Below are 24,602 nucleotides of genomic sequence, written 5' to 3' on the forward strand. Positions count from 1 at the left end.
TCCATTTTGTCTAAGTAATCTTGAGTGGCTTCAAAGAAGTCTCATTTTGACAAATTAAAAACTGTCAAAATGAAATTACAGGTTTTTCTCTTACCTTGCTTTTTTCTAAGAAACAATGAGTGGCTTCAAAGAATAGGCTCTTTTTGACAAACAAAAAGGTCAACAATTAATTGCAGGTTTTTGTTTTTTTCTTTCTTCTTGGTCTGAATGCTTAAGTTGCACACAGTATGAGACAAGTCTTAGGTTCCAACTATCAGAAAAGTTCAAACTCTATAGGAACCCCTAAATCTTGGCACTGAACTTTCCAAATATGCATACTAGGACAAAAATGTACCTTAAGGAAACATTTTAGCTATGCTACCAATACATTTTTAAATTGTTATGGTATTTTTAAAATGTAACATCTTTTTTTCCAGCTTATTGCATTTTTTAATTAAATAATTTGAGTTTTACTTTAAAAATGGTAAAATCTGAATAAGAAATTATTTAGCTTGTGGCTTGTTGGTCTGGGTGTATGATTTTTGCTTTGAGTGGAAAAGGCACCAGGTTCATATCCTGGATTAGCCTATTTTCTCAGGTTCTTTAAAAGTGCTTAGTTCTATTATCTGATAGTATTTTAAAATACTTACTAATGTATTCCAACAGTTTCACTTCCAATTTCATTAGTATACATGAAAAATGCATGAACAGTTGGCTCGTTGGTCTAGGGGTATGATTCTCGCTTAGGGTGCGAGAGGTCCCGGGTTCAAATCCTGGACGAGCCCATCTTCTCATATTCTTTTAAATCCCATGGTTACATTATCTGATTGATGTCAAAAGCATCAAGTGAATTTTGCTTTTGAAAATCCATAAAAAATATATACTTATGCATATTTAGTAAACTGTCAACCATTTGGTGGTATATTGGGTATACTGTAGATTCCATTTTGTCTAAGTAACCTTGAGTGGCTTCAAAGAAGTCTCATTTTGACAAATAAAAAACTATCAAAATGAAATTACAGGTTTTTATCTTACCCTGCTTTTTTCTAAGAAACAATGAGTGGCTTAAAAGAATAGGCTCTTTTTGACAAACAAAAAGGTCAACAATTAATTGCAGGTTTTTGTTTTTTTCTTTCTTCTTGGTCTGTAAGCTTAAATTGCACACAGTATGAGACAAGTCTTAGGTTCCAACTATCAGAAAAGTTCAAACTCTATAGGAACCCCTAAATCTTGGCACTGAACTTTCCAAATATGCATACTTGGACAAAAATTTACCTTAAGGAAACATTTTAGCTATGCTACCAATACATTTTTTAATTGTTATGGTATTTTTAAAATGTAACATCTTTTTTTCCAGCGTATTGCATTTTTTTATTAAATAATTTGAGTTTTACTTTAAAAATGGTAAAATCTGAATAAGAAATTATTTAACTTGTGGCTTGTTGGTCTGGGTGTATGATTTTTGCTTTGGGTGCAAAAGGCCCCAGATTCATATCCTGGATAAACCTGTTTTCTCAGGTTCTTTAAAAGTGCTTAGTTCTATTATCAGATAGTATTTTAAAATACTTACTAATGTATTCCAACAGTTTCACTTCCAATTTCATTAGTATACATGAAAAATGCATGAACAGTTGGCTCGTTGGTCTAGGGGTATGTTTCTCGCTTAGGGTGCGAGAGGTCCCGGGTTTAAATCCCGGACGAGCCCATCTTCTCAGATTATTTTAAATTCCATGGTTCCATTAACTGATTGATGTCAAAAGAATCAAGTGAATTTTGCTTTTGAAAATCCATAAAAAAATATATACATATGCATATTTAGTAAACTGTCTACCATTTGGTGGTATATTGGGTATACTGTAGATTCCATTTTGTCTAAGTAATCTTGAGTGGCTTCAAAGAAGTCTCATTTTGACAAATTAAAAACTGTCAAAATGAAATTACAGGTTTTTCTCTTACCTTGCTTTTTTCTAAGAAACAATGAGTGGCTTCAAAGAATAGGCTCTTTTTGACAAACAAAAAGGTCAACAATTAATTGCAGGTTTTTGTTTTTTTCTTTCTTCTTGGTCTGAATGCTTAAGTTGCACACAGTATGAGACAAGTCTTAGGTTCCAACTATCAGAAAAGTTCAAACTCTATAGGAACCCCTAAATCTTGGCACTGAACTTTCCAAATATGCATACTAGGACAAAAATGTACCTTAAGGAAACATTTTAGCTATGCTACCAATACATTTTTAAATTGTTATGGTATTTTTAAAATGTAACATCTTTTTTTCCAGCTTATTGCATTTTTTAATTAAATAATTTGAGTTTTACTTTAAAAATGGTAAAATCTGAATAAGAAATTATTTAGCTTGTGGCTTGTTGGTCTGGGTGTATGATTTTTGCTTTGGGTGCAAAAGGCCCCAGGTTCATATTCTGGATTAGCCTATTTTCTCAGGTTCTTTAAAAGTGCTTAGTTCTATTATCTGATAGTATTTTAAAATACTTACTAATGTATTCCAACAGTTTCACTTCCAATTTCATTAGTATACATGCAAAATGCATGAACAGTTGGCTCGTTGGTCTAGGTGTATGATTCTCGCTTAGGGTGCGAGAGATCCCGGGTTCAAATCCTGGGCGAGCCTATCTTCTCAGATTATTTTAAATCCCATGGTTCCATTAACTGATTGATGTCAAAAGCATCAAGTGAATTTTGCTTTTGAAAATCCATAAAAAAATATATGCTTATGCATATTTAGTAAACTGTCTACCATTTGGTGGTATATTGGGTATACTGTAGATTCCATTTTGTCTAAGTAATCTTGAGTGGCTTCAAAGAAGTCTCATTTTGACAAATTAAAAACTGTCAAAATGAAATTACAGGTTTTTCTCTTACCTTGCTTTTTTCTAAAAAACAATGAGTGGCTTCAAAGAATAGGCTCTTTTTGACAAACAAAAAGGTCAACAATTAATTGCAGGTTTTTGTTTTTTCTTTCTTCTTGGTCTGTATGCTTAAGTTGCACACAGTATGAGACAAGTCTTAGGTTCCAACTATCAGAAAAGTTCAAACTCTATAGGAACCCCTAAATCTTGGCACTGAACTTTCCAAATATGCATACTTGGACAAAAATTTACCTTATGGAAACATTTTAGCTATGCTACCAATACATTTTTAAATTGTTATGGTATTTTTTAAATTTTACATCTTTTTTTCCAGCTTATTGCATTTTTTTATTAAATAATTTGAGTTTTACTTTAAAAATGGTAAAATCTGAATAAGAAATTATTTAGCTTGTGGCTTGTTGGTCTGGGTGTATGATTTTTGCTTTGAGTGGAAAAGGCACCAGGTTCATATTCTGGATTAGCCTGTTTTCTCAGGTTCTTTAAAAGTGCTTAGTTCTATTATCTGATAGTATTTTAAAATACTTACTAATGTATTCCAACAGTTTCACTTCCAATTTCATTAGTATACATGAAAAATGCATGAACAGTTGGCTCGTTGGTCTAGGGGTATGATTCTCGCTTAGGGTGCGAGAGATCCAGGGTTCAGATCTCGGACGAGCCCAACTTACTCAGGTTCTTTTAAATCCAATGGTTCCATTATCTGATTGATGTCAAAAGCATCAAGTGAATTTTACTTTTGCCAATCCATCAAAAAAGTATATACTTATGCATATTTAGTAAACTGTCAACCATTTGGTGGTATATTGGGTATTCTGTAGATTCCATTTTGTCTAAGTAATCTTGTGTGGCTTCAAAGAAGTCTCATTTTGACAAATTAAAAACTGTCAAAATGAAATTACAGGTTTTTCTCTTACCTTGCTTTTTTCTAAGAAACAATGAGTGGCTTCAAAGAATAGGCTCTTTTTGACAAACAAAAAGGTCAACAATAAATTGCAGGTTTTTGTTTTTTTCTTTCTTCTTGGACTGTATGCATAAGTTGCACACAGTATGAGACAAGTCTTAGGTTCCAACTAAACGAAAAGTTCAAACTCTTTAGGAACCCCTAAATCTTGGCACTGAACTTTCCAAATATGCATACTTGGACAAAAATTTACCTTAAGGAAACATTTTAGCTATGCTACCAATACATTTTTAAATTGTTATGGTATTTTTAAAATGTAACATCTTTTTTTCCAGCTTATTGCATTTTTTTATTAAATAATTTGAGTTTTAATTTAAAAATGGTAAAATCTGAATAAGAAATTATTTAGCTTGTGGCTTGTTGGTCTGGGTGTATGATTTTTGCTTTGGGTGCAAAAGGCCCCTGGTTCATATCCTGGATGAGCCTGTTTTCTTAGGTTCTTTAAAAGTGCTTAGTTCTAATATCTGATAGTATTTTAAAATACTTACTAATGTATTCCAACAGGTTCACTTCCAATTTCATTAGTATGCATCAAAATGCATGAACAGTTGGCTCGTTGGTCTAGGGGTATGATTCTCGCTTAGGGTGCGAGAGGTCCCGGGTTCAAATCCCGGACGAGCCCATTTTCTCAGGTTCTTTTAAATCCCATGGTTCCATTATCTGATTGATGTCAAAAGCATCAAGTGAATATTGCTTTTGCCAATCCATCAAAAAAGTATATACTTAAGCATATTTAGTTAACTGTCAACCATTGGGTGGTATATTGGGTATACTGTAGATTCCACTTTGTCTAAGTAACCTTGAGTGGCTTCAAAGAAGTCTCATTTTGACAAATTAAAAAAAGTCAAAATGAAATTACAGGTTTTTATCTTGCCTTGCTTTTTTCTAAGAAACAATGAGTGGCTTAAAAGAATAGGCTCTTTTTGACAAACAAAAAGGTCAACAATTAATTGCAGGTTTTTGTTTTTTTCTTTCTTCTTGGTCTGTATGCTTAAGTTGCACACAGTATGAGACAAGTCTTAGGTTCCAACTATCAGAAAAGTTCAAACTCTATAGGAACCCCTAAATCTTGGCACTGAACTTTCCAAATATGCATACTTGGACAAAAATTTACCTTAAGGAAACATTTTAGCTATGCTACCAATACATTTTTAAATTGTTATGGTATTTTTAAAATGTAACATCTTTTTTTCCAGCTTATTGCATTTTTTTATTAAATAATTTGAGTTTTACTTTAAAAATGGTAAAATCTGAATAAGAAATTATTTAGCTTGTGGCTTGTTGGTCAGGGTGTATGATTTTTGCTTTGAGTGGAAAAGGCACCAGGTTCATATCCTGGATTAGCCTGTTTTCTCAGGTTCTTTAAAAGTGCTTAGTTCTATTATCTGATAGTATTTTAAAATACTTACTAATGTATTCCAACAGTTTCACTTCCAATTTCATTAGTATACATGAAAAATGCATGAACAGTTGGCTCGTTGGTCTAGGGGTATGATTCTCGCTTAGGGTGCGAGAGGGTCTGGGTTCAAATCCCAGACGAGCCCATCTTCTCAGATTCTTTTAAATCCCATGGTTCCATTATCTGATTGATGTCAAAAGCATCAAGTGAATTTTGCTTTTGAAAATCCATAAAAAAATATATACTTATGCATATTTAGTAAACTGTCAACCATTTGGTGGTATATTGGGTATACTGTAGATTCCATTTTGTCTAAGTAATCTTGAGTGGCTTCAAAGAAGTCTCATTTTGACAAATTAAAAACTGTCAAAATGAAATTACAGGTTTTTCTCTTACCCTGCTTTTTTCTAAGAAACAATGAGTGGCTTCAAAGAATAGGCTCTTTTTGACAAACAAAAAGGTCAACAATTAATTGCAGGTTTTTTTTTTTTTTCTTTCTTCTTGGTCTGTATGCATAAGTTGCACACAGTATGAGACAAGTCTTAGGTTCCAACTATCAGAAAAGTTTAAACTCTATAGGAACCCCTAAATCTTGGCACTGAACTTTCCAAATATGCATACTAGGACAAAAATTTACCTTAAGGAAACATTTTAGCTATGCTACCAATACATTTTTTAATTGTTATGGTATTTTTAAAATGTAACATCTTTTTTTCCAGCGTATTGCATTTTTTTATTAAATAATTTGAGTTTTACTTTAAAAATGGTAAAATCTGAATAAGAAATTATTTAACTTGTGGCTTGTTGGTCTGGGTGTATGATTTTTGCTTTGGGTGCAAAACGCCCCAGATTCATATCCTGGATAAGCCTGTTTTCTCAGGTTCTTTAAAAGTGCTTAGTTCTATTATCTGATAGTATTTTAAAATACTTACTAATGTATTCCAACAGTTTCACTTCCAATTTCATTAGTATACATGAAAAATGCATGAACAGTTGGCTCGTTGGTCTAGGGGTATGATTCTCGCTTAGGGTGCGAGAGGTCCCGGGTTCAAATCCCGGACGAGCCCATCTTCTCAGATTATTTTAAATCCCATGGTTCCATTATCTGATTGATGTCAAAAGCATCAAGTGAATTTTGCTTTTGCCAATCCATCAAAAAAGTATATACTTAAGCATATTTAGTAAACTGTCAACCATTTGGTGGTATATTGGGTATACTGTAGATTCCACTTTGTCTAAGTAACCTTGAGTGGCTTCAAAGAAGTCTCATTTTGACAAATTAAAAACTGTCAAAATGAAATTACAGGTTTTTCTCTTACCTTGCTTTTTTCTAAGAAACAATGAGTGGCTTAAAAGAATAGGCTCTTTTTGACAAACAAAAAGGTCAACAATAAATTGCAGGTTTTTGTTTTTTTCTTTCTTCTTGGACTGTATGCATAAGTTGCACACAGTATGAGACAAGTCTTAGGTTCCAACTAAACGAAAAGTTCAAACTCTTTAGGAACCCCTAAATCTTGGCACTGAACTTTCCAAATATGCATACTTGGACAAAAATGTACCTTAAGGAAACATTTTAGCTATGCTACCAATACATTTTTAAATTGTTATGGTATTTTTAAAATGTTACATCTTTTTTTTCCAGCTTATTGCATTTTTTTATTAAATAATTTGAGTTTTAATTTAAAAATGGTAAAATCTGAATAAGAAATTATTTAGCTTGTGGCTTGTTGGTCTGGGTGTATGATTTTTGCTTTGGGTGCAAAAGGCCCCTGGTTCATATCCTGGATGAGCCTGTTTTCTTAGGTTCTTTAAAAGTGCTTAGTTCTAATATCTGATAGTATTTTAAAATACTTACTAATGTATTCCAACTGTTTCACTTCCAATTTCATTAGTATACATGAAAAATGTATGAACAGTTGGCTCGTTGGTCTAGGGGTATGATTCTCGCTTAGGGTGCGAGAGGGTCTGTGTTCAAATCCCAGACGAGCCCATCTTCTCAGATTCTTTTAAATCCCATGGTTCCATTATCTGATTGATGTCAAAAGCATCAAGTGAATTTTGCTTTTGAAAATCCATAAAAAAATATATACTTATGCATATTTAGTAAACTGTCTACCATTTGGTGGTATATTGGGTATACTGTAGATTCCATTTTGTCTAAGTAATCTTGAGTGGCTTCAAAGAAGTCTCATTTTGACAAATTAAAAACTGTCAAAATGAAATTACAGGTTTTTCTCTTACCCTGCTTTTTTCTAAGAAACAATGAGTGGCTTCAAAGAATAGGCTCTTTTTGACAAACAAAAAGGTCAACAATTAATTGCAGGTTTTTGTTTTTTTCTTTCTTCTTGGTCTGTATGCATAAGTTGCACACAGTATGAGACAAGTCTTAGGTTCCAACTATCAGAAAAGTTTAAACTCTATAGGAACCCCTAAATCTTGGCACTGAACTTTCCAAATATGCATACTTGGACAAAAATTTACCTTAAGGAAACATTTTAGCTATGCTACCAATACATTTTTTAATTGTTATGGTATTTTTAAAATGTAACATCTTTTTTTCCAGCGTATTGCATTTTTTTATTAAATAATTTGAGTTTTACTTTAAAAATGGTAAAATCTGAATAAGAAATTATTTAACTTGTGGCTTGTTGGTCTGGGTGTATGATTTTTGCTTTGGGTGCAAAAGGCCCCAGATTCATATCCTGGATAAGCCTGTTTTCTCAGGTTCTTTAAAAGTGCTTAGTTCTATTATCTGATAGTATTTTAAAATACTTACTAATGTATTCCAACAGTTTCACTTCCAATTTCATTAGTATACATGAAAAATGCATGAACAGTTGGCTCGTTGGTCTAGGGGTATGATTCTCGCTTAGGGTGCGAGAGGTCCCGGGTTCAAATCCCGGACGCGCCCATCTTCTCAGATTATTTTAAATTCCATGGTTCCATTAACTGATTGATGTCAAAAGAATCAAGTGAATTTTGCTTTTGAAAATCCATAAAAAAATATATACATATGCATATTTAGTAAACTGTCTACCATTTGGTGGTATATTGGGTATACTGTAGATTCCATTTTGTCTAAGTAATCTTGAGTGGCTTCAAAGAAGTCTCATTTTGACAAATTAAAAACTGTCAAAATGAAATTACAGGTTTTTCTCTTACCTTGCTTTTTTCTAAGAAACAATGAGTGGCTTCAAAGAATAGGCTCTTTTTGACAAACAAAAAGGTCAACAATTAATTGCAGGTTTTTGTTTTTTTCTTTCTTCTTGGTCTGAATGCTTAAGTTGCACACAGTATGAGACAAGTCTTAGGTTCCAACTATCAGAAAAGTTCAAACTCTATAGGAACCCCTAAATCTTGGCACTGAACTTTCCAAATATGCATACTAGGACAAAAATGTACCTTAAGGAAACATTTTAGCTATGCTACCAATACATTTTTAAATTGTTATGGTATTTTTAAAATGTAACATCTTTTTTTCCAGCTTATTGCATTTTTTTATTAAATAATTTGAGTTTTACTTTAAAAATGGTAAAATCTGAATAAGAAATTATTTAGCTTGTGGCTTGTTGGTCAGGGTGTATGATTTTTGCTTTGAGTGGAAAAGGCACCAGGTTCATATCCTGGATTAGCCTGTTTTCTCAGGTTCTTTAAAAGTGCTTAGTTCTAATATCTGATAGTATTTTAAAATACTTACTAATGTATTCCAACAGTTTCACTTCCAATTTCATTAGTATACATGAAAAATGCATGAACAGTTGGCTCGTTGGTCTAGGGGTATGATTCTCGCTTAGGGTGCGAGAGGGTCTGGGTTCAAATCCCGGACGAGCCCATCTTCTCAGATTCTTTTAAATCCCATGGTTCCATTATCTGATTGATGTCAAAAGCATCAAGTGAATTTTGCTTTTGAAAATCCATAAAAAAATATATACTTATGCATATTTAGTAAACTGTCAACCATTTGGTGGTATATTGGGTATACTGTAGATTCCATTTTGTCTAAGTAATCTTGAGTGGCTTCAAAGAAGTCTCATTTTGACAAATTAAAAACTGTCAAAATGAAATTACAGGTTTTTCTCTTACCTTGCTTTTTTCTAAGAAACAATGAGTGGCTTAAAAGAATAGGCTCTTTTTGACAAACAAAAAGGTCAACAATAAATTGCAGGTTTTTGTTTTTTTCTTTCTTCTTGGACTGTATGCATAAGTTGCACACAGTATGAGACAAGTCTTAGGTTCCAACTAAACGAAAAGTTCAAACTCTTTAGGAACCCCTAAATCTTGGCACTGAACTTTCCAAATATGCATACTTGGACAAAAATGTACCTTAAGGAAACATTTTAGCTATGCTACCAATACATTTTTAAATTGTTATGGTATTTTTAAAATGTTACATCTTTTTTTTCCAGCTTATTGCATTTTTTTATTAAATAATTTGAGTTTTAATTTAAAAATGGTAAAATCTGAATAAGAAATTATTTAGCTTGTGGCTTGTTGGTCTGGGTGTATGATTTTTGCTTTGGGTGCAAAAGGCCCCTGGTTCATATCCTGGATGAGCCTGTTTTCTTAGGTTCTTTAAAAGTGCTTAGTTCTAATATCTGATAGTATTTTAAAATACTTACTAATGTATTCCAACAGTTTCACTTCCAATTTCATTAGTATACATGAAAAATGCATGAACAGTTGGCTCGTTGGTCTAGGGGTATGATTCTCGCTTAGGGTGCGAGAGGTCCCGGGTTCAAATCCTGGACGAGCCCATCTTCTCATATTCTTTTAAATCCCATGGTTACATTATCTGATTGATGTCAAAAGCATCAAGTGAATTTTGCTTTTGAAAATCCATAAAAAATATATACTTATGCATATTTAGTAAACTGTCAACCATTTGGTGGTATATTGGGTATACTGTAGATTCCATTTTGTCTAAGTAACCTTGAGTGGCTTCAAAGAAGTCTCATTTTGACAAATAAAAAACTATCAAAATGAAATTACAGGTTTTTCTCTTACCTTGCTTTTTTCTAAGAAACAATGAGTGGCTTCAAAGAATAGGCTCTTTTTGACAAACAAAAAGGTCAACAATTAATTGCAGGTTTTTGTTTTTTTCTTTCTTCTTGGTCTGAATGCTTAAGTTGCACACAGTATGAGACAAGTCTTAGGTTCCAACTATCAGAAAAGTTCAAACTCTATAGGAACCCCTAAATCTTGGCACTGAACTTTCCAAATATGCATACTAGGACAAAAATGTACCTTAAGGAAACATTTTAGCTATGCTACCAATACATTTTTAAATTGTTATGGTATTTTTAAAATGTAACATCTTTTTTTCCAGCTTATTGCATTTTTTAATTAAATAATTTGAGTTTTACTTTAAAAATGGTAAAATCTGAATAAGAAATTATTTAGCTTGTGGCTTGTTGGTCTGGGTGTATGATTTTTGCTTTGGGTGCAAAAGGCCCCAGGTTCATATTCTGGATTAGCCTATTTTCTCAGGTTCTTTAAAAGTGCTTAGTTCTATTATCTGATAGTATTTTAAAATACTTACTAATGTATTCCAACAGTTTCACTTCCAATTTCATTAGTATACATTCAAAATGCATGAACAGTTGGCTCGTTGGTCTAGGGGTATGATTCTCGCTTAGGGTGCGAGAGATCCCGGGTTCAAATCCTGGGCGAGCCTATCTTCTCAGATTATTTTAAATCCCATGGTTCCATTAACTGATTGATGTCAAAAGCATCAAGTGAATTTTGCTTTTGAAAATCCATAAAAAAATATATGCTTATGCATATTTAGTAAACTGTCTACCATTTGGTGGTATATTGGGTATACTGTAGATTCCATTTTGTCTAAGTAATCTTGAGTGGCTTCAAAGAAGTCTCATTTTGACAAATTAAAAACTGTCAAAATGAAATTACAGGTTTTTCTCTTACCTTGCTTTTTTCTAAAAAACAATGAGTGGCTTCAAAGAATAGGCTCTTTTTGACAAACAAAAAGGTCAACAATTAATTGCAGGTTTTTGTTTTTTCTTTCTTCTTGGTCTGTATGCTTAAGTTGCACACAGTATGAGACAAGTCTTAGGTTCCAACTATCAGAAAAGTTCAAACTCTATAGGAACCCCTAAATCGTGGCACTGAACTTTCCAAATATGCATACTTGGACAAAAATTTACCTTAAGGAAACATTTTAGCTATGCTACCAATACATTTTTAAATTGTTATGGTATTTTTAAAATGTAACATCTTTTTTTCCAGCTTATTGCATTTTTTTATTAAATAATTTGAGTTTTACTTTAAAAATGGTAAAATCTGAATAAGAAATTATTTAGCTTGTGGCTTGTTGGTCTGGGTGTATGATTTTTGCTTTGAGTGGATTAGGCACCAGGTTCATATTCTGGATTAGCCTGTTTTCTTAGGTTCTTTAAAAGTGCTTAGTTCTATTATCTGATAGTATTTTAAAATACTTACTAATGTATTCCAACAGTTTCACTTCCAATTTCATTAGTATACATGAAAAATGCATGAACAGTTGGCTCGTTGGTCTAGGGGTATGATTCTCGCTTAGGGTGCGAGAGATCCAGGGTTCAGATCTCGGACGAGCCCAACTTCTCAGGTTCTTTTAAATCCAATGGTTCCATTATCTGATTGATGTCAAAAGCATCAAGTGAATTTTGCTTTTGCCAATCCATCAAAAAAGTATATACTTATGCATATTTAGTAAACTGTCAACCATTTGGTGGTATATTGGGTATTCTGTAGATTCCATTTTGTCTAAGTAATCTTGTGTGGCTTCAAAGAAGTCTCATTTTGACAAATTAAAAACTGTCAAAATGAAATTACAGGTTTTTCTCTTACCTTGCTTTTTTCTAAGAAACAATGAGTGGCTTCAAAGAATAGGCTCTTTTTGACAAACAAAAAGGTCAACAATAAATTGCAGGTTTTTGTTTTTTTCTTTCTTCTTGGACTGTATGCATAAGTTGCACACAGTATGAGACAAGTCTTAGGTTCCAACTAAACGAAAAGTTCAAACTCTTTAGGAACCCCTAAATCTTGGCACTGAACTTTCCAAATATGCATACTTGGACAAAAATTTACCTTAAGGAAACATTTTAGCTATGCTACCAATACATTTTTAAATTGTTATGGTATTTTTAAAATGTAACATCTTTTTTTCCAGCTTATTGCATTTTTTTATTAAATAATTTGAGCTTTACTTTAAAAATGGTAAAATCTGAATAAGAAATTATTTAGCTTGTGGCTTGTTGGTCTGGGTGTATGATTTTTGCTTTGGGTGCAAAAGGCCCCAGATTCATATCCTGGATAAGCCTGTTTTCTCAGGTTCTTTAAAAGTGCTTAGTTCTATTATCTGATAGTATTTTAAAATACTTACTAATGTATTCCAACAGTTTCACTTCCAATTTCATTAGTATACATGAAAAATGCATGAACAGTTGGCTCGTTGGTCTAGGGGTATGATTCTCGCTTAGGGTGCGAGAGGTCCTGGGTTCAAATCCCGGACGAGCCCATTTTCTCAGATTCTTTTAAATATCATGGTTCCATTATATGATTGATGTCAAAAGCATCAAGTGAATTTTGCTTTTGAAAATCCATAAAAAAAGTATATACTTATGCATATTTAGTAAACTGTCTACCATTTGGTGGTATATTGGGTATACTGTAGATTCCATTTTGTCTAAGTAATCTTGAGTGGCTTCAAAGAAGTCTCATTTTGACAAATTAAAAACTGTCAAAATGAAATTACAGGTTTTTCTCTTACCTTGCTTTTTTCTAAAAAACAATGAGTGGCTTCAAAGAATAGGCTCTTTTTGACAAACAAAAAGGTCAACAATTAATTGCAGGTTTTTGTTTTTTTTCTTTCTTCTTGGTCTGTATGCTTAAATTGCACACAGTATGAGACAAGTCTTAGGTTCCAACTATCAGAAAAGTTCAAACTCTATAGGAACCCCTAAATCTTGGCACTGAACTTTCCAAATATGCATACTTGGACAAAAATTTATCTTAAGGAAACATTTTAGCTATGCTACCAATACATTTTTAAATTGTTATGGTATTTTTAAAATGTAACATCTTTTTTTCAGCTTATTGCATTTTTTTTATTAAATAATTTGAGCTTTACTTTAAAAATGGTAAAATCTGAATAAGAAATTATTTAGCTTGTGGCTTGTTAGTCTGGGTGTATGATTTTTGCTTTGGGTGCAAAGGGCCCCAGATTCATATCCTGGATAAGCCTGTTTTCTCAGGTTCTTTAAAAGTGCTTAGTTCTATTATCTGATAGTATTTTAAAATACTTACTAATGTATTCCAACAGTTTCACTTCCAATTTCATTAGTATACATGAAAAATGCATGAACAGTTGGCTCGTTGGTCTAGGGGTATGATTCTCGCTTAGGGTGCGAGAGGTCCCGGGTTCAAATCCCGGATGAGCCCATTTTCTCAGGTTCTTTTAAATCCCATGGTTCCATTATCTTATTGATGTCAAAAGCATCAAGTGAATTTTGCTTTTGCCAATCCATCAAAAAAGTATATACTTATGCATATTTAGTAAACTGTCAACCATTTGGTGGTATATTGGGTATACTGTAGATTCCATTTTGTCTAAGTAACCTTCAGTGGCTTCAAGAAGTCTCATTTTGACAAATAAAAAACTGTCAAAATGAAATTGCAGGTTTTTCTCTTACCTTGATTTTTTCTAAGAAACAATGAGTGGCTTAAAAGAATAGGCTCTTTTTGACAAACCAAAAGGTCAACAATTAATTGCAGGTTTTTGTTTTTTTTCTTTCTTCTTGGTCTGTATGCTTAAGTTGCACACAGTAAGAGACAAGTCTTAGGTTCCAACTATCATAAAAGTTCAAACTCTATAGGAACCCCTAAATCTTGGCACTGAACTTTCCAAATATGCATACTTGGACAAAAATTTACCTTAAGGAAACATTTTAGCTATGCTACCAATACATTTTTTAATTGTTATGGTATTTTTAAAATGTAACATCTTTTTTTCCAGCGTATTGCATTTTTTTTATTAAATAATTTGAGTTTTACTTTAAAAATTGTAAAATCTGAATAAGAAATTATTTAGCTTGTGGCTTGTTGGTCTGGGTGTATGATTTTTGCTTTGGGTGGAAAAGGCCCCAGGTTCATATCCTGGATTAGCCTATTTTCTCAGGTTCTTTAAAAGTGCTTAGTTCTATTATCTGATAGTATTTTAAAATACTTACTAATGTATTCCAACAGTTTCACTTCCAATTTCATTAGTATACATGCAAAATGCATGAACAGTTGGCTCGTTGGTCTAGGGGTATGATTCTCGCTTAGGGTGCGAGAGATCCCGGGTTCAAATCCTGGGCGAGCCTATCTTCTCAGATTATTTTAAATCCCTTGGTTCCATTAACTGATTGATGTCAAAAGCATCAAGTGAATTTTGCTTTTGAAAATCCATAAAAAAATATATACTTATGCATATTTAGTAAACTGTCTACCATTTGGTGGTATATTGGGTATACTGTAGATTTCATTTTGTCTAAGTAATCTTGAGTGGCTTCAAAGAAGTCTCATTTTGACAAATTAAAAACTGTCAAAATGAAATTACAGGTTTTTCTCTTACCTTGCTTTTTTCTAAAAAAACAATGAGTGGCTTCAAAGAATAGGCTCTTTTTGACAAACAAAAAGGTCAACAATTAATTGCAGGTTTTTGTTTTTTCTTTCTTCTTGGTCTGTATGCTTAAGTTGCACACAGTATGAGACAAGTCTTAGGTTCCAACTATCAGAAAAGTTCAAACTCTATAGGAACCCCTAAATCTTGGCACTGAACTTTCCAAATATGCATACTTGGACAAAAATTTACCTTAAGGAAACATTTTAGCTATGCTACCAATACATTTTTAAATTGTTATGGTATTTTTAAAATGTAACATCTTTTTTTCCAGCTTATTGCATTTTTTTATTAAATAATTTGAGTTTTACTTTAAAAATGGTAAAATCTGAATAAGAAATTATTTAGCTTGTGGCTTGTTGGTCTGGGTGTATGATTTTTGCTTTGAGTGGAAAAGGCACCAGGTTCATATTCTGGATTAGCCTGTTTTCTCAGGTTCTTTAAAAGTGCTTAGTTCTATTATCTGATAGTATTTTAAAATACTTACTAATGTATTCCAACAGTTTCACTTCCAATTTCATTAGTATACATGAAAAATGCATGAACAGTTGGCTCGTTGGTCTATGGGTATGATTCTCGCTTAGGGTGCGAGAGATCCAGGGTTCAGATCTCGGACGAGCCCAACTTCTCAGGTTCTTTTAAATCCAATGGTTCCATTATCTGATTGATGTCAAAAGCATCAAGTGAATTTTGCTTTTGCCAATCCATCAAAAAAGTATATACTTATGCATATTTAGTAAACTGTCAACCATTTGGTGGTATATTGGGTATTCTGTAGATTCCATTTTGTCTAAGTAATCTTGTGTGGCTTCAAAGAAGTCTCATTTTGACAAATTAAAAACTGTCAAAATGAAATTACAGGTTTTTCTCTTACCTTGCTTTTTTCTAAGAAACAATGAGTGGCTTCAAAGAATAGGCTCTTTTTGACAAACAAAAAGGTCAACAATAAATTGCAGGTTTTTGTTTTTTTCTTTCTTCTTGGACTGTATGCATAAGTTGCACACAGTATGAGACAAGTCTTAGGTTCCAACTAAACGAAAAGTTCAAAATCTTTAGGAACCCCTAAATCTTGGCACTGAACTTTCCAAATATGCATACTTGGACAAAAATTTACCTTAAGGAAACATTTTAGCTATGCTACCAATACATTTTTAAATTGTTATGGTATTTTTAAAATGTAACATCTTTTTTTCCAGCTTATTGCATTTTTTTATTAAATAATTTGAGTTTTAATTTAAAAATGGTAAAATCTGAATAAGAAATTATTTAGCTTGTGGCTTGTTGGTCTGGGTGTATGATTTTTGCTTTGGGTGCAAAAGGCCCCTGGTTCATATCCTGGATGAGCCTGCTTTCTTAGGTTCTTTAAAAGTGCTTAGTTCTAATATCTGATAGTATTTTAAAATACTTACTAATGTATTCCAACAGGTTCACTTCCAATTTCATTAGTATGCATCAAAATGCATGAACAGTTGGCTCGTTGGTCTAGGGGTATGATTCTCGCTTAGGGTGCGAGAGGTCCCGGGTTCAAATCCCGGACGAGCCCATTTTCTCAGGTTCTTTTAAATCCCATGGTTCCATTATCTGATTGATGTCAAAAGCATCAAGTGAATATTGCTTTTGCCAATCCATCAAAAAAGTATATACTTAAGCATATTTAGTTAACTGTCAACCATTGGGTGGTATATTGGGTATACTGTAGATTCCACTTTGTCTAAGTAACCTTGAGTGGCTTCAAAGAAGTCTCATTTTGACAAATTAAAAACTGTCAAAATGAAATTACAGGTTTTTCTCTTACCTTGCTTTTTTCTAAGAAACAATGAGTGGCTTAAAAGAATAGGCTCTTTTTGACAAACAAAAAGGTCAACAATAAATTGCAGGTTTTTGTTTTTTTCTTTCTTCTTGGACTGTATGCATAAGTTGCACACAGTATGAGACAAGTCTTAGGTTCCAACTAAACGAAAAGTTCAAACTCTTTAGGAACCCCTAAATCTTGGCACTGAACTTTCCAAATATGCATACTTGGACAAAAATTTACCTTAAGGAAACATTTTAGCTATGCTACCAATACATTTTTAAATTGTTATGGTATTTTTAAAATGTTACATCTTTTTTTTCCAGCTTATTGCATTTTTTTATTAAATAATTTGAGTTTTAATTTAAAAATGGTAAAATCTGAATAAGAAATTATTTAGCTTGTGGCTTGTTGGTCTGGGTGTATGATTTTTGCTTTGGGTGCAAAAGGCCCCTGGTTCATATCCTGGATGAGCCTGTTTTCTTAGGTTCTTTAAAAGTGCTTAGTTCTAATATCTGATAGTATTTTAAAATACTTACTAATGTATTCCAACAGTTTCACTTCCAATTTCATTAGTATACATGAAAAATGTATGAACAGTTGGCTCGTTGGTCTAGGGGTATGATTCTCGCTTAGGGTGCGAGAGGGTCTGTGTTCAAATCCCAGACGAGCCCATCTTCTCAGATTCTTTTAAATCCCATGGTTCCATTATCTGATTGATGTCAAAAGCATCAAGTGAATTTTGCTTTTGAAAATCCATAAAAAAATATATACTTATGCATATTTAGTAAACTGTCAACAATTTGGTGGTATATTGGGTATACTGTAGATTCCATTTTGTCTAAGTAACCTTGAGTGGCTTCAAAGAAGTCTCATTTTGACAAATTAAAAACTGTCAAAATGAAATTACAGGTTTTTCTCTTACCCTGCTTTTTTCTAAGAAACAATGAGTGGCTTCAAAGAATAGGCTCTTTTTGACAAACAAAAAGGTCAACAATTAATTGCAGGTTTTTGTTTTTTTCTTTCTTCTTGGTCTGTATGCATAAGTTGCACACAGTATGAGACAAGTCTTAGGTTCCAACTATCAGAAAAGTTTAAACTCTATAGGAACCCCTAAATCTTGGCACTGAACTTTCCAAATATGCATACTTGGACAAAAATTTACCTAAAGGAAACATTTTAGCTATGCTACCAATACATTTTTTAATTGTTATGGTATTTTTAAAATGTAACATCTTTTTTTCCAGCGTATTGCATTTTTTTATTAAATTATTTGAGTTTTACTTTAAAAATGGTAAAATCTGAATAAGAAATTATTTAACTTGTGGCTTGTTGGTCTGGGTGTATGATTTTTGCTTTGGGTGCAAAACGCCCCAGATTCATATCCTGGATAAGCCTGTTTTCTCAGGTTCTTTTAAATCCCATGGTTCCATTATCTTATTGATGTCAAAAGCATCAAGTGAATTTTGCTTTTGCCAATCCATCAAAAAAGTATATACTTATGCATATTTAGTAAACTGTCAACCATTTGGTGGTATATTGGGTATACTGTAGATTCCATTTTGTCTAAGTAACCTTCAGTGGCTTCAAGAAGTCTCATTTTGACAAATAAAAAACTGTCAAAATGAAATTGCAGGTTTTTCTCTTACCTTGATTTTTTCTAAGAAACAATGAGTGGCTTAAAAGAATAGGCTCTTTTTGACAAACAAAAAGGTCAACAATTAATTGCAGGTTTTTGTTTTTTTTCTTTCTTCTTGGTCTGTATGCTTAAGTTGCACACAGTAAGAGACAAGTCTTAGGTTCCAACTATCATAAAAGTTCAAACTCTATAGGAACCCCTAAATCTTGGCACTGAACTTTCCAAATATGCATACTTGGACAAAAATTTACCTTAAGGAAACATTTTAGCTATGCTACCAATACATTTTTTAATTGTTATGGTATTTTTAAAATGTAACATCTTATTTTCCAGCGTATTGCATTTTTTTTATTAAATAATTTGAGTTTTACTTTAAAAATTGTAAAATCTGAATAAGAAATTATTTAGCTTGTGGCTTGTTGGTCTGGGTGTATGATTTTTGCTTTGGGTGGAAAAGGCCCCAGGTTCATATCCTGGATTAGCCTATTTTCTCAGGTTCTTTAAAAGTGCTTAGTTCTATTATCTGATAGTATTTTAAAATACTTACTAATGTATTCCAACAGTTTCACTTCCAATTTCATTAGTATACATGCAAAATGCATGAACAGTTGGCTCGTTGGTCTAGGGGTATGATTCTCGCTTAGGGTGCGAGAGATCCCGTGTTCAAATCCTGGGCGAGCCTATCTTCTCAGATTATTTTAAATCCCTTGGTTCCATTAACTGATTGATGTCAAAAGCATCAAGTGAATTTTGCTTTTGAAAATCCATAAAAAAATATATACTTATGCATATTTAGTAAACTGTCTACCATTTGGTGGTATATTGGGTATACTGTAGATTTCATTTTGTCTAAGTAATCTTGAGTGGCTTCAAAGAAGTCTCATTTTGACAAATTAAAAACTGTCAAAATGAAATTACAGGTTTTTCTCTTACCTTGCTTTTTTCTAAAAAAACAATGAGTGGCTTCAAAGAATAGGCTCTTTTTGACAAACAAAAAGGTCAACAATTAATTGCAGGTTTTTGTTTTTTCTTTCTTCTTGGTCTGTATGCTTAAGTTGCACACAGTATGAGACAAGTCTTAGGTTCCAACTATCAGAAAAGTTCAAACTCTATAGGAACCCCTAAATCTTGGCACTGAACTTTCCAAATATGCATACTTGGACAAAAATTTACCTTAAGGAAACATTTTAGCTATGCTACCAATACATTTTTAAATTGTTATGGTATTTTTAAAATGTAACATCTTTTTTTCCAGCTTATTGCATTTTTTTATTAAATAATTTGAGTTTTACTTTAAAAATGGTAAAATCTGAATAAGAAATTATTTAGCTTGTGGCTTGTTGGTCTGGGTGTATGATTTTTGCTTTGAGTGGAAAAGGCACCAGGTTCATATTCTGGATTAGCCTGTTTTCTCAGGTTCTTTAAAAGTGCTTAGTTCTATTATCTGATAGTATTTTAAAATACTTACTAATGTATTCCAACAGTTTCACTTCCAATTTCATTAGTATACATGAAAAATGCATGAACAGTTGGCTCGTTGGTCTAGGGGTATGATTCTCGCTTAGGGTGCGAGAGATCCAGGGTTCAGATCTCGGACGAGCCCAACTTCTCAGGTTCTTTTAAATCCAATGGTTCCATTATCTGATTGATGTCAAAAGCATCAAGTGAATTTTGCTTTTGCCAATCCATCAAAAAAGTATATACTTATGCATATTTAGTAAACTGTCAACCATTTGGTGGTATATTGGGTATTCTGTAGATTCCATTTTGTCTAAGTAATCTTGTGTGGCTTCAAAGAAGTCTCATTTTGACAAATTAAAAACTGTCAAAATGAAATTACAGGTTTTTCTCTTACCTTGCTTTTTTCTAAGAAACAATGAGTGGCTTCAAAGAATAGGCTCTTTTTGACAAACAAAAAGGTCAACAATAAATTGCAGGTTTTTGTTTTTTTCTTTCTTCTTGGACTGTATGCATAAGTTGCACACAGTATGAGACAAGTCTTAGGTTCCAACTATCAGAAAAGTTCAAACTCTATAGGAACCCCTAAATCTTGGCACTGAACTTTCCAAATATGCATACTTGGACAAAAATTTACCTTAAGGAAACATTTTAGCTATGCTACCAATACATTTTTAAATTGTTATGGTATTTTTAAAATGTAACATCTTTTTTTCCAGCTTATTGCATTTTTTTATTAAATAATTTGAGTTTTACTTTAAAAATGGTAAAATCTGAATAAGAAATTATTTAGCTTGTGGCTTGTTGGTCTGGGTGTATGATTTTTGCTTTGAGTGGAAAAGGCACCAGGTTCATATTCTGGATTAGCCTGTTTTCTCAGGTTCTTTAAAAGTGCTTAGTTCTATTATCTGATAGTATTTTAAAATACTTACTAATGTATTCCAACAGTTTCACTTCCAATTTCATTAGTATACATGAAAAATGCATGAACAGTTGGCTCGTTGGTCTAGGGGTATGATTCTCGCTTAGGGTGCGAGAGATCCAGGGTTCAGATCTCGGACGAGCCCAACTTCTCAGGTTCTTTTAAATCCAATGGTTCCATTATCTGATTGATGTCAAAAGCATCAAGTGAATTTTGCTTTTGCCAATCCATCAAAAAAGTATATACTTATGCATATTTAGTAAACTGTCAACCATTTGGTGGTATATTGGGTATTCTGTAGATTCCATTTTGTCTAAGTAATCTTGTGTGGCTTCAAAGAAGTCTCATTTTGACAAATTAAAAACTGTCAAAATGAAATTACAGGTTTTTCTCTTACCTTGCTTTTTTCTAAGAAACAATGAGTGGCTTCAAAGAATAGGCTCTTTTTGACAAACAAAAAGGTCAACAATAAATTGCAGGTTTTTGTTTTTTTCTTTCTTCTTGGACTGTATGCATAAGTTGCACACAGTATGAGACAAGTCTTAGGTTCCAACTAAACGAAAAGTTCAAAATCTTTAGGAACCCCTAAATCTTGGCACTGAACTTTCCAAATATGCATACTTGGACAAAAATTTACCTTAAGGAAACATTTTAGCTATGCTACCAATACATTTTTAAATTGTTATGGTATTTTTAAAATGTAACATCTTTTTTTCCAGCTTATTGCATTTTTTTATTAAATAATTTGAGTTTTAATTTAAAAATGGTAAAATCTGAATAAGAAATTATTTAGCTTGTGGCTTGTTGGTCTGGGTGTATGATTTTTGCTTTGGGTGCAAAAGGCCCCTGGTTCATATCCTGGATGAGCCTGTTTTCTTAGGTTCTTTAAAAGTGCTTAGTTCTAATATCTGATAGTATTTTAAAATACTTACTAATGTATTCCAACAGGTTCACTTCCAATTTCATTAGTATGCATCAAAATGCATGAACAGTTGGCTCGTTGGTCTAGGGGTATGATTCTCGCTTAGGGTGCGAGAGGTCCCGGGTTCAAATCCCGGACGAGCCCATTTTCTCAGGTTCTTTTAAATCCCATGGTTCCATTATCTGATTGATGTCAAAAGCATCAAGTGAATATTGCTTTTGCCAATCCATCAAAAAAGTATATACTTAAGCATATTTAGTTAACTGTCAACCATTGGGTGGTATATTGGGTATACTGTAGATTCCACTTTGTCTAAGTAACCTTGAGTGGCTTCAAAGAAGTCTCATTTTGACAAATTAAAAACTGTCAAAATGAAATTACAGGTTTTTCTCTTACCTTGCTTTTTTCTAAGAAACAATGAGTGGCTTAAAAGAATAGGCTCTTTTTGACAAACAAAAAGGTCAACAATAAATTGCAGGTTTTTTTTTTTTTTTTTTTCTTCTTGGACTGTATGCATAAGTTGCACACAGTATGAGACAAGTCTTAGGTTCCAACTAAACGAAAAGTTCAAACTCTTTAGGAACCCCTAAATCTTGGCACTGAACTTTCCAAATATGCATACTTGGACAAAAATTTACCTTAAGGAAACATTTTAGCTATGCTACCAATACATTTTTAAATTGTTATGGTATTTTTAAAATGTTACATCTTTTTTTTCCAGCTTATTGCATTTTTTTATTAAATAATTTGAGTTTTAATTTAAAAATGGTAAAATCTGAATAAGAAATTATTTAGCTTGTGGCTTGTTGGTCTGGGTGTATGATTTTTGCTTTGGGTGCAAAAGGCCCCTGGTTCATATCCTGGATGAGCCTGTTTTCTTAGGTTCTTTAAAAGTGCTTAGTTCTAATATCTGATAGTATTTTAAAATACTTACTAATGTATTCCAACAGTTTCACTTCCAATTTCATTAGTATACATGAAAAATGTATGAACAGTTGGCTCGTTGGTCTAGGGGTATGATTCTCGCTTAGGGTGCGAGAGGGTCTGTGTTCAAATCCCAGACGAGCCCATCTTCTCAGATTCTTTTAAATCCCATGGTTCCATTATCTGATTGATGTCAAAAGCATCAAGTGAATTTTGCTTTTGAAAATCCATAAAAAAATATATACTTATGCATATTTAGTAAACTGTCAACAATTTGGTGGTATATTGGGTATACTGTAGATTCCATTTTGTCTAAGTAACCTTGAGTGGCTTCAAAGAAGTCTCATTTTGACAAATTAAAAACTGTCAAAATGAAATTACAGGTTTTTCTCTTACCCTGCTTTTTTCTAAGAAACAATGAGTGGCTTCAAAGAATAGGCTCTTTTTGACAAACAAAAAGGTCAACAATTAATTGCAGGTTTTTGTTTTTTTCTTTCTTCTTGGTCTGTATGCATAAGTTGCACACAGTATGAGACAAGTCTTAGGTTCCAACTATCAGAAAAGTTTAAACTCTATAGGAACCCCTAAATCTTGGCACTGAACTTTCCAAATATGCATACTTGGACAAAAATTTACCTTAAGGAAACATTTTAGCTATGCTACCAATACATTTTTTAATTGTTATGGTATTTTTAAAATGTAACATCTTTTTTTCCAGCGTATTGCATTTTTTTATTAAATAATTTGAGTTTTACTTTAAAAATGGTAAAATCTGAATAAGAAATTATTTAACTTGTGGCTTGTTGGTCTGGGTGTATGATTTTTGCTTTGGGTGCAAAACGCCCCAGATTCATATCCTGGATAAGCCTGTTTTCTCAGGTTCTTTAAAAGTGCTTAGTTCTATTATCTGATAGTATTTTAAAATACTTACTAATGTATTCCAACAGTTTCACTTCCAATTTCATTAGTATACATGAAAAATGCATGAACAGTTGGCTCGTTGGTCTAGGGGTATGATTCTCGCTTAAGGTGCGAGAGGTCCCGGGTTCAAATCCCGGACGAGCCCATCTTCTCAGATTATTTTAAATCCCATGGTTCCATTATCTGATTGATGTCAAAGCATCAAGTGAATTTTGCTTTTGCCAATCCATCAAAAAAGTATATACTTAAGCATATTTAGTAAACTGTCAACCATTTGGTGGTATATTGGGTATACTGTAGATTCCATTTTGTCTAAGTAATCTTGAGTGGCTTCAAAGAAGTCTCATTTTGACAAATTAAAAACTGTCAAAATGAAATTACAGGTTTTTCTCTTACCCTGCTTTTTTCTAAGAAACAATGAGTGGCTTCAAAGAATAGGCTCTTTTTGACAAACAAAAAGGTCAACAATTAATTGCAGGTTTTTGTTTTTTTTCTTTCTTCTTGGTCTGTATGCTTAAGTTGCACACAGTAAGAGACAAGTCTTAGGTTCCAACTATCATAAAAGTTCAAACTCTATAGGAACCCCTAAATCTTGGCACTGAACTTTCCAAATATGCATACTTGGACAAAAATTTACCTTAAGGAAACATTTTAGCTATGCTACCAATACATTTTTTAATTGTTATGGTATTTTTAAAATGTAACATCTTTTTTTCCAGCGTATTGCATTTTTTTTATTAAATAATTTGAGTTTTACTTTAAAAATTGTAAAATCTGAATAAGAAATTATTTAGCTTGTGGCTTGTTGGTCTGGGTGTATGATTTTTGCTTTGGGTGGAAAAGGCCCCAGGTTCATATCCTGGATTAGCCTGTTTTCTCAGGTTCTTTAAAAGTGCTTAGTTCTATTATCTGATAGTATTTTAAAATACTTACTAATGTATTCCAACAGTTTCACTTCCAATTTCATTAGTATACATGCAAAATGCATGAACAGTTGGCTCGTTGGTCTAGGGGTATGATTCTCGCTTAGGGTGCGAGAGATCCCGGGTTCAAATCCTGGGCGAGCCTATCTTCTCAGATTATTTTAAATTCCTTGGTTCCATTAACTGATTGATGTTAAAAGCATCAAGTGAATTTTG

The 24,602-nt window shown here is 32.6% G+C and overlaps 19 non-coding genes across 19 annotated transcripts; all 19 read left to right on the forward strand.

Moving 5' to 3' along the window:
* The first annotated feature begins 692 nt into the window (after nt 1-692).
* TRNAP-AGG (transfer RNA proline (anticodon AGG)) lies at nt 693-764 on the forward strand. The gene has a single exon. It is a non-coding gene; the product is annotated as a tRNA-Pro (tRNA).
* An 848-nt stretch (nt 765-1,612) lies between these two features.
* TRNAP-AGG (transfer RNA proline (anticodon AGG)) lies at nt 1,613-1,684 on the forward strand. The gene has a single exon. It is a non-coding gene; the product is annotated as a tRNA-Pro (tRNA).
* Nucleotides 1,685-4,375: 2,691 nt separating this feature from the next.
* TRNAP-AGG (transfer RNA proline (anticodon AGG)) lies at nt 4,376-4,447 on the forward strand. Its single transcript has one exon. It is a non-coding gene; the product is annotated as a tRNA-Pro (tRNA).
* Nucleotides 4,448-5,297: 850 nt separating this feature from the next.
* Nucleotides 5,298-5,369, forward strand: TRNAP-AGG (transfer RNA proline (anticodon AGG)). The gene has a single exon. It is a non-coding gene; the product is annotated as a tRNA-Pro (tRNA).
* An 850-nt stretch (nt 5,370-6,219) lies between these two features.
* TRNAP-AGG (transfer RNA proline (anticodon AGG)) lies at nt 6,220-6,291 on the forward strand. Its single transcript has one exon. It is a non-coding gene; the product is annotated as a tRNA-Pro (tRNA).
* An 851-nt stretch (nt 6,292-7,142) lies between these two features.
* Nucleotides 7,143-7,214, forward strand: TRNAP-AGG (transfer RNA proline (anticodon AGG)). The gene has a single exon. It is a non-coding gene; the product is annotated as a tRNA-Pro (tRNA).
* An 849-nt stretch (nt 7,215-8,063) lies between these two features.
* On the forward strand, nt 8,064-8,135 carry TRNAP-AGG (transfer RNA proline (anticodon AGG)). Its single transcript has one exon. It is a non-coding gene; the product is annotated as a tRNA-Pro (tRNA).
* An 849-nt stretch (nt 8,136-8,984) lies between these two features.
* Nucleotides 8,985-9,056, forward strand: TRNAP-AGG (transfer RNA proline (anticodon AGG)). Its single transcript has one exon. It is a non-coding gene; the product is annotated as a tRNA-Pro (tRNA).
* An 850-nt stretch (nt 9,057-9,906) lies between these two features.
* TRNAP-AGG (transfer RNA proline (anticodon AGG)) lies at nt 9,907-9,978 on the forward strand. The gene has a single exon. It is a non-coding gene; the product is annotated as a tRNA-Pro (tRNA).
* An 848-nt stretch (nt 9,979-10,826) lies between these two features.
* Nucleotides 10,827-10,898, forward strand: TRNAP-AGG (transfer RNA proline (anticodon AGG)). The gene has a single exon. It is a non-coding gene; the product is annotated as a tRNA-Pro (tRNA).
* Nucleotides 10,899-12,668: 1,770 nt separating this feature from the next.
* On the forward strand, nt 12,669-12,740 carry TRNAP-AGG (transfer RNA proline (anticodon AGG)). Its single transcript has one exon. It is a non-coding gene; the product is annotated as a tRNA-Pro (tRNA).
* An 851-nt stretch (nt 12,741-13,591) lies between these two features.
* TRNAP-AGG (transfer RNA proline (anticodon AGG)) lies at nt 13,592-13,663 on the forward strand. Its single transcript has one exon. It is a non-coding gene; the product is annotated as a tRNA-Pro (tRNA).
* Nucleotides 13,664-14,514: 851 nt separating this feature from the next.
* On the forward strand, nt 14,515-14,586 carry TRNAP-AGG (transfer RNA proline (anticodon AGG)). Its single transcript has one exon. It is a non-coding gene; the product is annotated as a tRNA-Pro (tRNA).
* Nucleotides 14,587-16,356: 1,770 nt separating this feature from the next.
* TRNAP-AGG (transfer RNA proline (anticodon AGG)) lies at nt 16,357-16,428 on the forward strand. The gene has a single exon. It is a non-coding gene; the product is annotated as a tRNA-Pro (tRNA).
* An 851-nt stretch (nt 16,429-17,279) lies between these two features.
* On the forward strand, nt 17,280-17,351 carry TRNAP-AGG (transfer RNA proline (anticodon AGG)). Its single transcript has one exon. It is a non-coding gene; the product is annotated as a tRNA-Pro (tRNA).
* A 4,339-nt stretch (nt 17,352-21,690) lies between these two features.
* Nucleotides 21,691-21,762, forward strand: TRNAP-AGG (transfer RNA proline (anticodon AGG)). Its single transcript has one exon. It is a non-coding gene; the product is annotated as a tRNA-Pro (tRNA).
* An 853-nt stretch (nt 21,763-22,615) lies between these two features.
* On the forward strand, nt 22,616-22,687 carry TRNAP-AGG (transfer RNA proline (anticodon AGG)). The gene has a single exon. It is a non-coding gene; the product is annotated as a tRNA-Pro (tRNA).
* An 849-nt stretch (nt 22,688-23,536) lies between these two features.
* Nucleotides 23,537-23,608, forward strand: TRNAL-AAG (transfer RNA leucine (anticodon AAG)). Its single transcript has one exon. It is a non-coding gene; the product is annotated as a tRNA-Leu (tRNA).
* An 851-nt stretch (nt 23,609-24,459) lies between these two features.
* On the forward strand, nt 24,460-24,531 carry TRNAP-AGG (transfer RNA proline (anticodon AGG)). Its single transcript has one exon. It is a non-coding gene; the product is annotated as a tRNA-Pro (tRNA).
* Nucleotides 24,532-24,602: the final 71 nt, after the last annotated feature.

Source organism: Pseudophryne corroboree, chromosome 3 (genome assembly GCF_028390025.1).
Source record: "Pseudophryne corroboree isolate aPseCor3 chromosome 3, aPseCor3.hap2, whole genome shotgun sequence".
NCBI lineage: Eukaryota > Metazoa > Chordata > Amphibia > Anura > Myobatrachidae > Pseudophryne > Pseudophryne corroboree.